Below are 15,852 nucleotides of genomic sequence, written 5' to 3'. Positions count from 1 at the left end.
AGAAGTATGCCAAGCCACAATACAACTCTTGGAGCTTGAAGAGGATAAGTGCAGTAAGGGTTAAATTGCCTTTTCGGACCAAGGACTTTTTGAACATACAATTCAAGAGATTCAAAGGAACTAATCACGTTGTGGATGAGTTCACCTTGGCAGACCTGCCTTGTATGAACCCATGTGATTGGATCTAATTGTTCTACATTATTATGAAAGACAAAACGAAATACGAGCCTATCGTAGCGCATTTGAAAAGGATACGCATTTGTTACATCCTTGAAATTGTGAAGATGGATGTTGAGATTAAATCCGTTCTGAAAAAGAGGTTGATCTTGATGCCAGAAGAGCAACCGAAGGATGTTCAGAAGCTGAAAGTTGGAATTATCATAAAAGAGCATTGGAGCATTGTTTACAATAGAAAGGAAGGAGAAGTAGGTTAGAAGAGTATGTTCTTTCTGCGAGACAAACATTTGTATTCTACATCCACTCTGAAGACCATTCTTCTATGCCTTAAGCATGCAAAGCAAACACTTTTGCTGATCTCAAATGCTTCTCGGATATGATCAGATGGTACTTGTGTGTCCGGAATACACTTCTGAACTTAATGGCTAAACTGTTCGACGCTCAGCGAAGACAATGAATACACTCCTTCTGAATTTGACACAAAGGGGAGATTTTTAGGTTTATTATGTGTTGTGTCAAATGTATGCTTTATTATTTTGTTTATTCCAAAATGGGCCTGTCCAGGTTCGGAATTGTCTAGTATCGTAGTCTATAAATATAGCATGCATGTAACATTTTAGGTGGACGTCTTTTAACTCTAAACGCCATTTTTTTATGCTCTCACAGAGAAGTTCCATCTTTGACAACTCTTCTAGAGTTGTTTGAATCTAATCATTCGACTTACTTTTGATCATTGTTTCTTGTCTTTAATTCATGTCATTAATATAGAATCTATCGATCTCATTATTGTTTTTACACAAGGATAATTCTAGAACCCTAAAGGCATCCTAAAAACCGTCCTAGCCTCTAGGAATATTCTAGAGTGCCTCTTATTCAACTATTGAACAATTACACTTTAACCCCTGCACTTTTAATTAATTCTATTAATCCCAAAATTAATTTCTGATTAGTTATTAATTAAATATTACTATTTCTAATTAATATATTATTCTCATAATATATTGGTAAATTATTTATTTTAGTTTATTAATCAAATAATAAATCAATCTCTCTCTCCAAAAATCATCATGCCCAATTGCTAGGTTTGAGGGCAACCCAAAAGGACTGTGCTAGTATCAACTCAAGTTTTTATCAATTATAGTTATGGGCTTAGACACCTAATACAACATGGTTGACTTTTGACTTTTGACAATTGATTGTTGACTTCGACCAAGTTTGGATTTAGGTCATTTAGGGTATTTTGAGTAGTGGATTGAGGCTTGGTCTTTGGTTGTGGTATAGATGATCTGTAGAGTCAGTGTTGGAGCGGTGATCAATTGAACTATCTTTGAGATTGTGAGGTGAGTTTTCCTCATTATACTCATGGGTCGAATGCACCAAAGTCGGCCCACTAGATTGTGTTATGTATCCTAGTATATAGGATGTTCTATGCTATAGTAACCTGTTAGATTGGCAAAGTTATATGATTACTTGTAATTGTTGATTATAGTATATCTGTTGGGTGGTTGGGTTGAGTTGGGAGGCCAACAAACCCTAGATGGGTGGTTGAGGTGTACTTGCTTTTACAATAGACCAACAAACCAGGATGGTTGAGTTGAGGCTGTAAGCCAACAAACTCTGGACGGTCGGGTTGAGGCCGTGGGACAACAAACCCTATTGAATGTATAGTTCTTGTTAGTATTGTATGGGGTATTTTGGGGGAGCTCACTAAGCCCTCGCTTACAATTTAACTTTATGGTTTCAGGTACTTCAGAGGACATGGCAAGGAGAAGGATTGATTGTGCACATCATCATGGATTCTTACTTGACTTATGATTTTGGGATACTCTAATTCATGATTTTTGTTTTTGGAAAACTATATTATTGTGTAATTTATGGATTTGGAATGGAATTAATAATGAAATTTTTTTCATGATTTTTGGGATGTTTCAAGTTGGCATCAGAGCCCTGGTTTGAGAGAATTGGATGAACACATGTGTGATTCCAGAATCAAACTAAGGATCTATAAATATTTTCCAAATTTAACCAAAAAAGAAAGTATGTGATATGTACAATCAATCGGAGCCAAGGAAAGTGATTCCCTGTGATACCCACATTTGTTTTGAGTATTCATAGAATTACATGCTAGTATGTAAGCTAAGGATATTTGAGAATTGCATGTTGTATGACGCCTGATACCCTAGGATAGTTTCTTGTTATGCTAGATGGAACTAACATTATTATTGTGGTTGCTTACTATGTGCATCATAATTATACATAACTAAGATTTTATAGTGTGAGAATGTTTGATTTAGACTTATTTCCTATTCCTTGTCTAGTTGTGGGCTTAGGGTAGAACCAAGTATTTGACTATCTATCGAATCCAGTGTTATGTATGATTAACATGCACGAGCGGCTGCAAGGTTAGTGAAAGTTTCATGAGTGAGATGGATTGTAGCAGGAGAGTGCAAGGAAGGATTAGCTACTCTTGAGAGAATATGTATAGGATGTATGAATATCCAATATGTTGGGCCTTATGGATGGGTGGTCCATGGAAACCCCTTGAGACAAATACGTCTAGATTTGGAAGGTAGTATGGGCCCATACTACTGGAAGCACATGACTCGTACGCGTAGCAAGGAAGTCACAAACCTTAAGGGTTTAGTAATTACTTAATTATGTAATAGTATGAATTGTGGATTTTTTGATGTATTCCAGCTTGTTTTTAGTATGTCGATCGATAGAGTTTCTGGATCAGGAGCTGGCGGCTCAGAGAGGCCAATATTGATAGATGAGGAGATCCGTGAGATGATCACCACTCAGGTTATCATGGCTATTATGGAGGTGATCATCGAGGTTTTTTGGTCTTTTAAGACCGCTATGATCGAGATGTTTGACGAGCGTTATGCTACCGTCATTGAGGCTGTTGTTTCCGCAACCACAACAGTCGTTGCTGCTTTATAACTCTAGAGGAGTGGGTATTTTAGTACAGGGACTTCAGTAAAATGAAGCCCCCAGAGTTTGATTGGGTCAAGGACCCGATTGTGGCTATCAGGTGGTTATCCGATGTGGAGGTATGTTTCTTCACGTGTTCATGTTCGGAGAACCAGAAGGTTAGGTGTGCCATGAATGTTCTTTGCTTGGGGGTGCAGGACTGGTGGAAGTTGGTGACCAATGCTTATTGTCACACATTACTCGCAAATATAAAAGATTTTTGTTAGTGAAATCTTTGCCTTAGTTGGCAATACACATTTTGTAAAGTCGTGAGGCTTAACCCAAAACACACAATATCTTATCTAATTGGGTTAGGGTTGCATCAAAATTTCATTGAAAACATACTTCAATCTTATTGCTTTAGGGAAGTAGTTGTTTATAGAAAATTTGAAATCCAAAAATAAATTATGAGTGAAACTGAAGCCATAAGTTACGAGGAGACTCGAGACCTTTGATAGTTGACGCTTCTTGAAAAACAAAGCATTGAACAATTAGACTTCAACATGAACCTTTTGATTTCTGAATTTCACACAAAAAAAAAACATTCAACATTTAAGACAAAAATATGTATCAATAGCGTAAAGCTTTCGATGCTATGGTGATGACTATTTTTGGTGCATTTGGAATTTTATAAATTCCACCATTTTTGAGAAAGCTATTCCTAGGAAATCTTTTATTTTTTATGAGGTTGTTGATCGTTCTTATTTTTAGATTAAAAAGCTAAAATTTGTTGGGTTTCTTGGTTACAAAACCCCGCTTTAGCTTCTAATTTATTGAAATAGTTCATTTTTAGCTACTTGCTGATTTTAAAATAAAATTTCGCCGTTCAATATATATATATATATATATATATATATATATATATATATATATATATATATATATATATATATATATATATATATAATGAATATGAAAATAAAAGATATTAAATAAAAAATATTATAAGTTTATAGTTTCCATTCGTCACAATTTGCTTGTTAATATAATCATCTAACATAATAAATAAAAATCATTTTTCTCAAATATAATGTTCTCATTGAACTTGATACATGCTATTTTCTAAGACTTTTTTTTAACTTTTTTTTCATTTGTCATCTTGTGTTTTTCATTTTCTTAAATTTAAAATCCACATTTTACTAAGGGCTTTTATATATATATATATATTTGAAATAAGGAAAGAAGTGGTACGTAGAACATTTATTCTGAAATTTAATAAAAATTTTTACCTTATATATATATATATATATATATATATATATATATATATATATATATATATATATATATATATATATATATAAATATAAGGTAAATTTTTTTATTAAATTTCAGAATAAATGTTCTACGTACCACTTCTTTCCTTATTTCAAATCTCTTAGAATTAAAATTTAAATCATTAATATCACACATCCAACTAATTATGTCATTCAAGTTTTACATTAAACTTTTATTTTTAATAAACTAGGTGTAAGACCCATGTATTACATGAGTTTATTTTAAAGAAAAAAATATGAAATTTTAAACATTGGAGAAGTTTGAATTTATAAGAAAAAAATAGAAAAATATTGAATTATTATAATTAAATTGTTTGTTTTTCTTTTAAATTAAACAAATAATTTAGATAAATAAACAAAGAAAACTAATGAAACTTTAATTTAGAAAATTTGAAATGAAAAGGAACTCAATTAATTAAATTGATATGCATTTATTATTAAATTTATTACAATTATTACATTTAAATACTATGTGGAAATTAATAAAATAAAAAAAACCACAAAATGTTATGTAAAAAAAAAAAATTTAAAAATAATCACAAAATGACATGTGGTCAAATCAATAAGAGTGTGACATATGACAAAAAGTTATTTATTTATTAAGAATGATTTGTATAGTATAGATGTCTTATATCTAATTACTAATATATTAAACTATTTTGCCACGGCAACATAGACATATAATATCATATTAGACAAAAAAAAATATGTTTATTCAACACAAAGGAAGCAACAGCCACTAAAAATAACAAAAACTGTACAAAAATGTTTGTTCATTTAGCTTTTCAAAACTTTTCTGTTTCAAAAATAACATATAACTGAAAGTCAACAGCAACCGATAAAAAAATCAAATTAAAAAAATAATAATAAATAAAGATCCCTATAATTAGAAAATGATTTCTACTAAAAATGGGACTGGTCAACTTTATTGTATAACGGTGTACATGTGATCAAAAGTGAACATGTTACATGTGAAAGCCAAATGAAAGAGAAAAAGATGGATTTTTGTCCTTTGTCCAAATCATTTTGAATATAAGAAAATGAGTTTTTATAAAAATACTGAGGAAATGTTGTTTTTATGCCATATGTGTGAATTATAAGATATGGTTGAAAAAGATAACGACACTTAAAAATATTTATTAAAAAATATCACTAAAGAAATACATCATTCGATATATATTATTATAAGAAATTAACTTTTGTATTACTTTCCATATATTTTATATCTTTTGTATAAAAATAACCTTATGCAATGTTCTTTTTTTCTTCTAAAATTTGGACTTCAGTTTACATTTTGGTTTCTATACAAATACGAATGCTAAACAAATGCTTATTTCATCATAATCACCCTAATTTATTCTACACCACAATAAAACTATTATCTATAAAATTATGTTTCTCTAAACCCCAAATTACAAATAAAAGCATTTAAATAATAATTAATTACTTATTCAAATATATTTTTTTAATAAAATAAATCATAATCAAACAGCTATGCAGAAGCCAACAAAGCAGAACAATCTGTTCCCAGGTGTACTAAACAGCTCAGGCTTGTACTTTAAACAATTTTTTATTATTTTAAATTACCTAATTATTAACTGCCATATTTGTTTTTGGCCTGTCCCATTACAAGAAAATCTTAAATACCGAATATTCTCCTATTCCAATACTCACACATAGCTTTTGTCACATGTAATTATATATAATAAATTCTCAGTTCTTTTTCTAATCTTCTTCTTCTTCTTTTTAAATGAGAGAATATTAAATAAGAGTTGTTTAGAGTTTATTAGTATTTATAGTTAGTATTACCATCGAAATATATGATTTTGTTTTGCACTAGTAATTTATTACGTGGTTATTTTACTTTTGTATTTTATATATTTTAATTTCTTTAACTCATTAATATTCCATTTTATTTTAGTAATTAATTTAAGTTTTACATACTTATTATTTATTTCATTAAATCTTCAATAATATTGTATTTATGAAATATTAAAGTTCGTAACCATTATATGATATTATATATGTTTTTCTATAAGACCATATACATGATAAGTTTATCATATTGTTTTTTAATGCTAATTTGTTTATTTAAATATTAACATTTAGTCATTTATTTATATATCAATAAACACCCATGTATTAATGGGTTTATTTAAAAGAAAAAACTAAATATAAAATTCTAAACATTTGAAAAGTTTGAATTTGTAAAAAAACTGAAAAAATATTGAATTATAAAAATTAAAATGTTTTTTTTTTCTTTTTTAAATTTAAACAAATAATTTAGATAAATAAATAAAGAAAATTAATGAATCTGTAATTTAGTAATTTTGAAATTAGAAGGAAAGTTCATTAATGAAAAATACTATATGGAATTTAATAAAATGATATGTGGAATTAAAATTTAAAATAACCACAAAATTACATGTGACAAAATAAATAAAAATATGATATTTAGCAAAAAAAATATCTATTTATTAGGGAAGATGTTTAGAAACAACAAATAAAATGGTTAGACTTTATAAAACAATTTAGATCGATGAAATTGAATTGTTTAATTTTTAAAAACTTTTGAAACAAATTGACCATTAAATAATATTTTTAACAACTACTTAGCGTTAATGATAAACTTATTTAACAAAAATAAAAAGTCATAATATCAGGTCGTCTATTATCGATGCCTTACCTCCTAAGTAAATATTACACCACATTTATCATCTTTTTACAATACATTCCCTTATCCCATTTGTTACTAGATTTGAATATTATTAATGTTATTGATTATATATATATATATATATATATATATATATATATATATATATATATATATATATATATATATATATATATATATATATATATTAATTACTAAAATTGGTTTGTGAGGAGTATCACTGTTCATTTGGTTTTGACTATTTCCAAAGCACAAATAACTATATTCAGATTAAGTTATTATATAGAAATAATATGGTACAAGTTCTAAAATAAATCTTTTTTTGAAAATAAAGATTTTGTTTCTAACAATAGCAAATCTTTATATTTACCTTTCTTTTCCTGGAGTAATTTGAATTGAACACTTTTAATCCTTGGTAATTATAAAATAAAACTATTAGTATTTAATAAGTTACTACTTTCGTTCCTTATTATATTTATATTTTTATTATATATATATATATATATATATATATATATATATATATATATATATATATATATATATATATATATATATATATTAATTATCAAAATTGGTTTGTGAGGAGATTTACTATTGTCATCCTAAACAAAAATAAAGTAAGTCTTCTTACTTTCAATTATTTTTTCATTTTTCTTCCTTTACTTTGATTTGTTTTTTATATTTTGTATCTCTAAATTAATTTTGATGTAACAATTTCTATCCTTATAATTTTAAATTTTATATATATTTATATTTTTTCCCTTAATTAATTTTTATTTAATAATTTTCAACCTTTATAAATTTAAAGTTAAATTATTAGTATTTTATACATTACAATTTGGTCCCTTATTATATTTTAAAATTATATTTTGGTCCCTTATATAATTTTTTAATAATTCTTTTTTTATTAATTTCTTAAAGATACACTTTGAAGTCAATTGTTTGTATCCATATTTTATTTTGATATTTTTGTGCTCTAGTTTATATGATTTAATCGTCTCTATGATATATACGGTGTCAAACTACATTTTTTAAAATACTGGAGTTTCCGCAGCAACGCGCGGACGGTCCAAACCCTAGTTGTTATTAATAATCATTATTATACAAGATCTCGATAGTATAGTTTTCATATAAACGGATTAAATTCAGACAAAATATTATCAAATAACAAGTCATTATTCAAGAATAAAACAATAACAAACAATATACACGATCTTGATAATATAGTTTTCATATAAACCGATGAAATCTCTCACAATTTACAACCCTAAAAACCACCAAGAGAAAAAAGTCATAACAAGAAGCAAGAACATAAGAATGAAGCTACATTCTTGAATCTTTCACCAAATCCAAAGTTATTACCAAAATTAAAACAAATATCCAAATCCCAGAATAAAGTTTTCATAACTTGAACTCATATGTACTAATTCAAGCCTTCTTTTAAAAACACGCCTCCAGCAAGAAACAGCAACACAGAGCAGCCAAACTGCATAAAATCATTCATACAAAATCAGATAAAATTATTCCCAAAAAAACACCAAAATGTTAATAAGAAACTGAAGATCAAAAAGAAAATGAAGTTTATACTTTATACACCCATTTTGTACTTTTGATCAAAACAAAAGAAAGCAGATTTCTTTTCTGTTCTTTTGTCACAATATTTTTTATCATATGCTCTGTTTTTTTCTTTCTAGTCAAATCTCAAATATCGGCCTGAAGCACAAGATCGTAACAAGTCTATACTCGACTAGAGATGAAAAAGTCAAAATTAACAACTGGGTTGACTAAAAATTTGAAATTTGAAATCTAGAAACCTAGATCTGATCTAAACTCTATCAAAATCGAATCAACGATCTTAGAGGGTATCAGAGTAATTATTACTTACCAGCCTTCTAGACAACCGCTGCTTTGTTTCTGCTGCTGCTGAGGAGGAGGTTGAGCGTACTGCGGGGCGTATTGGGGAGGATACTGTTGTTGCGGATACCCTTGCTGCGGATACCCCTGTTGTGGATACCCCTGTGGCGGATACCCCGGCGGAGGATAGGCGTCTTTCGCGTATCCTTCTTGTGGTGGGTAACCTGTAATGATCAATTATCGAGCATGAGAAAATCGTTGACTCATAAACTCATCGGTGAATTACAGTGAAACCAGATCTTGAATGATAAGCTAAATTCGATCGAATACAAGAACGGAAGTAATGAAATTGGAGAACTCCGATCAAACCTTGAGGAGGAGGAGCACCGACTGGAGGCTGGCCTTGATTGTAATAACTCATGGTGATGAAGATCGGATTTGAATTGCAAGTTGTTGGTGTCACCGAAGAGAAATTGAGGTTTAGGGGTTGTTTGTTGGGATTTTATAAGGGATGTTGAGTGGTCTTTTCTTGTTTTTGAGTGCGAGGTTTTTCTTGTTGATATCGGAAAACAAGAGCGAATTAGAAACTTCACCGCGTACAAGACGTGTAATATTTATGTTTGTTTTATTTTTTTCAAAAAATATTAATGAAATTGTGAAATTTAACATAAAAATCAAATTTACACTTGAATATATGTCCTGATATTTTTTTAATTAAAATAAATGCAGTTAATTTCATAAATGAATTTTTCACAAAATTAACTATTTCAAAAAAGTACTATAATAAGTCAGTCAACTAGAATCTCATCATTTGTATGATTTTCATCACATGTTAACATGTGGCTACCAAGTTAGACGTAGTCTGTTAAAGAAAAATGAAGGTGTCTTTCGGAAGAAAATGAGTCTGCTATGCATCAAACTCATAACCTTGCGGGTCACCACCTCTTCCACTAGGCCAAGACTAGTTTAATGTTTGGGATAATGACTGAAAGGGTAACAAACTTTCGATTTTTTTCACATTTAATCACTAAATTTTTTTTCGTTATCTATTTGCCACTGAACTATTGAAAATGTTACCGGTCATAAAGGTAAAATGTGAACAGTTTCAATAGCTCAGTGACAAATAGATAATGGAAAAAAGTTTAGTAACTAAATGTGAACAAAATCGAAAGTTCGTTTCCCTCTAAAAAAGTTCAATGACTAAATGTGAACAAACTTCCTATTGTATTATGTTTTAGCAAATTATTTATTTTTGTTAAACTCTAGCAACATTTGTTGATGTAGAAATCTATGAAATAAAAAAAAAACCCGAAAATATATTAAAAAAACGAAAAACTGAAACCAAAATAAAAAACCAGTGGTTTGGTATTTTTCAAAAATTAAAAAGTTTTAAATTGGCTCGAATTTTATGAATGTTACAAGTTGGAATCAGAGCCTTGGTTTGAGTGAAATGGAGGAACATTCGTGTGAATCCAGTCTCAAACTAAGGAAAACGTTTTCAAAATAATTTTTTTAAATAGTTTTCAAAATAAGAAAGGAGGATGCGAAGTGTACGATTAGCCGGAGCCAGTAAGTAGACCCCAAAATACCATACAGTTATCTGATTATGTGATATGTTAGAACAACATGCTAATACTAGGCTAGGGATCTTCAGGAATTGCATGATAAAATTGTCTGATTACATGATGCCTGCTAGCCTAGGTTTTCCTTTATATGAGATTGACATCATTATTGTAGTTATTTAGTGTATGCATCACAGTTATACATAATTAAGATCTTATAGCTTGAGAATGTTTGATTTGGCCTTATGTTCTGTTCTTGTCTGATTGGGGGCTTAGGGTAGGATTGGATATTCGAAAGTCTATGGGGTCCAGCGTTATGTATGGCTAGCATCCTCTAGTGCTACAGGGTTGGTGGAAGTTTCATGAGTTGTATGGGACCGGTAGTCCAGTTATGAGATATTTAGCATTCCTCTAGGATTGAGGATGGAGAGCTCGCTATGTTTATGTATTTTGTTAGGGTGTTGTGATGATACTTGAGACAAATATGGGTAGGTGTGGAAGGTAGTATGGGCCCGTACTACTGAAAGCACAGGACCCATACACGTAGCAAGGAAGTCACAACCCTTAGGGTGTGGTTGGGGTTAGATTCCCCGTTGTTTGTTCGAGTTGTCTGATATCTTCTGTATATTTTCAGTATGGTGGTTACACGGACCTTCGTGATTGCATTCGGGTCGGGATTGGGACAGGGTGGTCAGGACGCCCCAGCGGCACCTGAGGTTGTCGATCAGGAGGGTATAGTGTTGACAAAGGATCGAGTTAGGTAGATCATCCGCGAGGAGGTGGTTAAGATTGTCCAGAGTCAGATTCCGAACCTGTTTGGGTCTATCAACACCGTTGTGATGGAGTATTTGATGACAGATACGCAACCCTAGCTGAGATGGCTGCCGCGGCAGCTACAGCGGCAGGGGGAGGAGCCGGTCCGGGCTTCCAGTATCGGGACTTCAACAATACGAAGCCCCAGACTTTTGATGGGATTCAAGACCCTATTATAGCCATGAGGTGGCTGTCGGATATCGAGGCGTGCTTTTTCACATGTTCCTGCCCGACCGACCAGAAGGTCAGGTGTACCCTGAACATGTTGAGGTCCGGGGCGAAAGACTGGTGGAGGTTGATGACGGGGTCTTATTTGAATGAGTAGAGATATGTAGTCTCTTGGGATCGGTTTAGGAGATGTTTTGCTCCCGCTACATTCCACGAGTCGAGCGTGAGCAGTTAGCTCAGGAGCTCTTGGAGTTGAGACAGGGTACGAATTCGGTAACTGATATCACCCGCATGTTCATTGAGAGGGCGATTTTCTGCCCGGAGTTTGCTTCCGAGCAGGCTCAGATGACGCATTATCTGAGCATGCTCAAGACTGACATTAGCCAATTTGTTACTACCCAACGATGTGATACGTTGCTGGACTTACAGGAGGCCGCTAGGCGGTGTGAGCTGGAGATTGAGTTACAGTTGCGAGAGCAGAGGCAAGCCCCGGTGCAGTCGCAGCCGACGCCGAAGCGGTCCAAGACCGCTGATTCTATAGGGTTAGGGGTCAGGGCGGTCGCACTTGTGAGAAGTGCGGGAAGGGTCATACAGGAGTTTGTAAGTCTGGTGGTGCGTGTCGCATGTACGAAAAGGAGGGGCATTATGCGAGGGATTACCGCCATTTGGCCCCGGTTCAGGACATTAGGATTTGTTATCACTGCCATCAGGTTGGTCACGTGAAGGACAATTGTCTACAGCTTGTCGCAAGACTGGTGCAGGCTCCAGCACCGGCTACATTGAGGATTATTGGCGGGGTCAGGGTGGAGCAGAGCCTCCGAGGGCTCAAGGACGTGATTTCCATCTTACAGCAGAGGAGGTCAGGACAACACCAGATAAGGCTGCTGGTATGTCTCTATCTTTTATCTTACTGTTTATGTTTATATTGTGAAATATTTCCTCCTCATTCGGCATGTATCATTAGAATATAGGAAGGTCAGGGGATTTTAGTATCGAGGGGTTGTAGATGGTTAGTCTCCAAAGGCATTGGGAATGGGGAGTTAGGGTAGAGGATCAACTAGGAAACGAAGAGGTAGAAGGTTTCAGCTGAGATATGGTTTCTTTGAAGTTCGGTTGATCCATGTCGGTAAGGTTGTTCTGTGGAAGTTGCTCATTCTAGGGGTAAATCGTTACATAGTTAAGGGTGATGATACCTAGTAGGAACGGTTGATTTGTGTTATGGTTTCGCCGCCAATAGGTAGTAGTTAGTGTCCCAAGTGGGGGAGAGTTGGAAATTCTCAGATGGAGCATCATCCATTGAGGGTTCTGTTAGCTGCCAGTGTTTGACAGTGCATTCAGCGGGTATGCGGGTTATTTAGCGTAAGTGGTAGGCACGCGGATCAGGGAATAGACCATAGATTTTCGAAAGGATGGACGATCGGCATGAGGTCTGGGATTAGGCTAGGGTTAGAGTCCACGGAATGAATCAGGAGTTCAGAACCCCAAATGGGTGAGAACAGTCTGCATGGGAAGGATCACCAAAAGGGGTGGTCCAGTGAGATGCTCAACAGTTCAGAGCGGTCCAGATAGACTGAAGGCTGAAGGGGCGTACCGGTCAGGCCGAAGGCTCGGAGAACAGTCCAGATAGGCTGAAGGCCCAAAGAGGCGGTCCAGACATGCTGAAGGTTTTGAGAGTGGTCCAGATGGAATGAAGGCCTGGTGAGGCAGTCCCGTCATGTCGAAGACTCTGTATGCGTTGTAGATCTATGTGTGGGTATTGAGCATGCTGCTATTCTATATCAATCGATAGGTCGGTCCCCTAGTTTTGAACATGCTAATGGAATATGCTGAAGACATTGTGTGGGATTAGATAGTTATATGATCAGGTTCCGAGTATATATATGATATGGTGTAGCAACTTGTTATACAAGTGGATATTGTGGAGTGAGGTTTCAGTATTGTGATGCTTGTTTGTGTTGGGAAGGACTTTGATTAGGCCCTTTTGGGAAGTAGAGGATGTATGAATCTCCAGGGTGGAGCGTTGGGATAATTGAGGTGACGACAGCAGTGTCGATAAGTTATCGGGAGCATTCCAATCATGAGCTGAGGGCCGGAGTGGGCATACCAGACTCGTGATGTGGGCTCAGAGGCAATCCAGACCTATGCGGAGGACCATGTAAGGGTATTACAGTCATAGGTCGTGGGCATAGAGATTTTGTTTATTTTGTCATGTGTAGGGGCGCGTTTGGGTTAGATCTTTCTCTTGATCGTTTATGACGACACATTATATGTGGATAGGGTTGAGGTGGTCCTACTCAATGCAGTAGGCCAAGATACCTGGTGCGGACCGACTGAAAGTTGTAGGCACGGAGGCTTAAGAGGAGCGGTAGGGTTGAGGCGGTAGGCCAACAAACCCTGAGAGTTTCAACTCGATGATTGAATCAATTCGACATGTTTGTATTCCATCCCGAGGATGACCGGACCCTATGATCATTTGGACTCGGCATTGGTATTCCCACCCGCAGGATGGTATGGGATAGATATGAGTGTCGTACTGGTGGGATGGTAGTTCTAGGTATGTTGTTGGTGGTAACCGCTTGTGGGATTGTTTTCTATGGAGGTGGTGGATGGCATGGATTGGCATGGTAAGTTATCGTAAGTATTAAGTGGACATCTTTCTCTGATGGTCTATTAGATGGAATGTTGTGCTTGATCGGGCTGAGGCGGTCCTGCTCTATGCAGTAGGCCAAGATACCCGGTGCGGGCCGACGGTGAGTCGTAGGGAATTCAGGTTCTTAGGGCGGAATAGTCTGCTAGCAGTTATGGAAAGAGAGCTAGCGATGGATAGTTCGAATGGTTGGCTAGGGGGTCAGACCGAATCTAGGTTTCCAGATTATAGGTTTTATGTGGTAAAGGATTGTGTGCCGCATGGGATCGTAGAATCGTCTTCTTTAGAATGAAAAGATCCCATTTGGGTTTAGTCTCCTTTGAAAGTCGTCGGAGGTTATGGTTGCGGAGGTTCCCTTCAGGGTGTCGGGTTCCAGGGATGGTAAGGAATGATTTCGAGGATGAAATCAAATTTAAGTGGGGGAGAGTTGTAACATCCCAAGTTTTGTCATTTTAAGTCCATGGGGATGGAAGGGTAAAGCCATGAAGAGCCCAAGGGCTAAATTGTAATTTTTGGACCAGGAGGAGTACATTGCGCGTACATAAGGGTACATTGAGCGTACTAGGGCGCGCCCCAGTACGCTGGGCGTACTCATAAAGGATGAAAACCCTAATATCTCGGGTTGGGGGCTATATAAACATCCTTATGGCTCATTTTCTCTCCTCCTTCTCAGCCCCCATCTTCCAGAAATGTTCCCAAACCCTAGTTCTTGTGTGTAAGAGTGATTTGGTAGGTATTTTGAGCTCTGGAAGGTGAAGCCATTGCAACAAATAGTTGAAGAAGGAGATTGGCTTGTGGATCTGAGGTTGTGTTGTGCCCTAGAAGCACCAACATGTAAAAAGCTTCAAACTTTATGCTTGTAGTCATGGATCTAGCCTTTCTAACATTATGGAACCATTTCTTGTCCTAAAAACCCAAATATGGTGCATGATGCATTTTGGACGAGATAAGTTGTCCTTTCTGGACCTTGAAGAGGTCTCAAGTGATAAAAATGAGGTCCCAATGGCTTAAGATGTCCCATGCATGATGTAGAAGGGTCTTAATGGATTAAGTGTAGCACCCGATTCCTGGTACGTAGGACCTATCTAAGTAATTTACATTTTTAGCCTTGGACTCGGTGAGTTGTAGGCCCGACTCGCCGAGTAGAGCCAGGATATTAAGCACGCTTAAGTTGGCGACTCGGCGAGTCCCCGCTGTCTGGATGAAACCCTAATTTCAAGGGTTTGCACCCTATTTAAAGCAACCTCATGCGCCCCAAGCCCGACTCCTTCACCCTCAGAGCTCCTTATATCGACCTAACCCCTCTTCTTGTGAGATTGAAGTGTTTTGGTGTGATTTCTTGAAGATTTTGAGAGAAGAAGGAGAGTAGATTAAGAGGAGAAGAAGGAGGCCCGATATCTTGGTGATATTTCAGAGATTCATTGAGGTATAACTCAGTTTCCTTCTGTTTTTATGCTTAAAGTCCCTTAGGGCACCATTAAAGTCCTTATTGAACCATTTCCAAGCTTGATTAAGGATTGGGAGTTATAATGAGTTGATTAACCTCTAGATCTAGGCATGTTTGAGCTCCAGAAGCTCAGATCCATGGCCTTTATGGAAGTAAATGCTTGAATGACCTAGATCTACCATTTTAGCCTTTATTAAGCCTTAAATCCCTATCCTATGCATGTGTACACGTAAAGTTGGAAACTTTACGTGTAA

The 15,852-nt window shown here is 34.8% G+C and overlaps 1 long non-coding RNA gene across 1 annotated transcript; it reads right to left on the bottom strand.

The window, feature by feature from the left end:
- Window positions 1–8,322: 8,322 nt before the first annotated feature.
- LOC145063168 (uncharacterized) lies at window positions 8,323–9,524 on the bottom strand. The gene is made up of 3 exons (XR_013687861.1): window positions 9,331–9,524; window positions 8,993–9,185; window positions 8,323–8,593 (listed from the first exon to the last, which is right to left on the bottom strand). It is a non-coding gene; the product is annotated as an uncharacterized LOC145063168 (long non-coding RNA).
- Window positions 9,525–15,852: the final 6,328 nt, after the last annotated feature.

Source organism: Lactuca serriola, chromosome 7 (genome assembly GCF_051521515.1).
Source record: "Lactuca serriola cultivar US96UC23 chromosome 7, Lser_US96UC23_V15, whole genome shotgun sequence".
NCBI lineage: Eukaryota > Viridiplantae > Streptophyta > Magnoliopsida > Asterales > Asteraceae > Lactuca > Lactuca serriola.
This window is presented reverse-complemented; position numbering and strand designations above follow the sequence as displayed.